General features: G+C 34.5%; 1 protein-coding gene across 3 annotated transcripts in view; it reads left to right on the top strand.

Moving 5' to 3' along the window:
• Positions 1–1610, top strand: part of FAM126B (family with sequence similarity 126 member B) — an 88115-nt gene that overhangs the window by 31241 nt on the left and 55264 nt on the right. The window lies entirely within an intron of this gene.

The raw sequence follows: 1610 nt of genomic DNA, 5'->3' as shown, positions 1-1610 counted from the left end.
CCCCCCCCCCCCCCCCAATTTATTTTCCCTGCTGTAGCAGTGGGAAGGGGACAGACTCAGAGCAAATCTCCAATCATTAGATTCTATACCTGGAATATAATAATAAATTGATATATTTTCCATATATAGAATCTAATTATTGGGGGTTGCCTTGTATTAAAGGTCATCTTTTATATTCAAGTAAATGTAGCAACTGAGATAAATTTTAATTGTTTTTCATAAACTTTGATATAACACTTCCCCTTTAACTGTGTGTTCTCTGTGAACTTGCTTGTACTGCCAAGTATACTCAAGATGATCTATTCTTGCTGTTTAGGAAAATGTTATGACTGTCTACTGCTGGTCTTTATTCCTTTGCACTGCAAAGTTAGTTAGTTATTTAATATGTTGCCTTTTTATACTTCAAGTACAAAAGGCTTGAAGCTACAGTACTAAAGTTTTCCAGAAATTCTGTTAGCTGTTACTTACAGTTTATTTTTTACATTAAAACAACCCTCTTTTAACTACAAACTATTTTATTTGGGATTTTACTATAGCACTGTTGCTTAGAATTTTTCTTATACAGATTCTTAGGAAGAATGCAGGTTATTGCTACATAATGTTGCAGAGCTATAGCTGTGTAGTAGGCTTCCTTTTGCTAGACTTACATATGAGTTTGGGTTTTTTTGGTTTTTTTCTGAGACATCTGTAGATTCTTGTGGTATTGTTATTTAAAGTGAAAGGGAGTCGATATTTTATTCCCTGAAGCTCCACTTTCATATCTTCTATGCTCAGATTTAATTCTCGTTGGCAAGAGCACCTGCCTTTCTTTGAAAAGGAAAATTAGTAATGGTGGTTCTGGACCTGAATGTCAAAGTGTTGGGTCAGTGTGTTCCAGCTGATGCATTAAGAAATTGTTGTGACAACAGAAGTTGAGTGAATATATTGGGCATTATTCTGATTAAATTTCTGTGTGCTGAAACCATAACGAAAAGAATGTAATGGCATAAAAGGTGGAAAATATTTGCTAGATTTTTAAGAGCTTTGCCAATGCAGGATATATCTTGGTGCCCATAAAATGTCTGTATTCTTAATTTTAAACACAGCAGCAGGCATATTATTTTAAACATGACATTTAAGTTGATGTGTTAGTTCAGCTCTGGGTCTTTTATTGAAAAAAGGAATCCTTTCACTTAACTATTGAGCTGTAACTTTTACAAATTCCTGCCATATAACTAAACCCTACTTTAAAAAAAACAGAAGGATACAATTTGAATTCTAATTACCTAAATGGAGATAATTGATTAGATAAGAATGTCTGAAAAAGTTAGTAACAGACACTGTAAAACTGTGGCTTGACGCATGTATATGTATGAACTCAAAAAGATCCATTTCTTTCCTCTTCTGTGTTCTTATGACAGGGTATTTTGCAGAATTTGCAGATGTGTTTAAATCTGACTGGACTGCTCTGTGAGCACTTTTGCTGTGGTGACCTTGAACTTGTAGCCTCTGGGCTGTCAACCATGCACCTTAGTACCCACACTCAAAAGATGTTACTGTATTTACCTGAATCCAAGATTTTTTTTTTTTTCTCCATTCAGCGTGGGGTGGAAGAAACCTTATTTTAGATT

Source organism: Gavialis gangeticus, unplaced genomic scaffold (assembly GCF_001723915.1).
Source record: "Gavialis gangeticus isolate Ggan-Ray unplaced genomic scaffold, GavGan_comp1, whole genome shotgun sequence".
Taxonomy (NCBI): domain Eukaryota; kingdom Metazoa; phylum Chordata; order Crocodylia; family Gavialidae; genus Gavialis; species Gavialis gangeticus.
The sequence above is the reverse complement of the archived record's forward strand: the minus strand, read 5'-3'. Positions and strand labels throughout refer to the sequence as shown.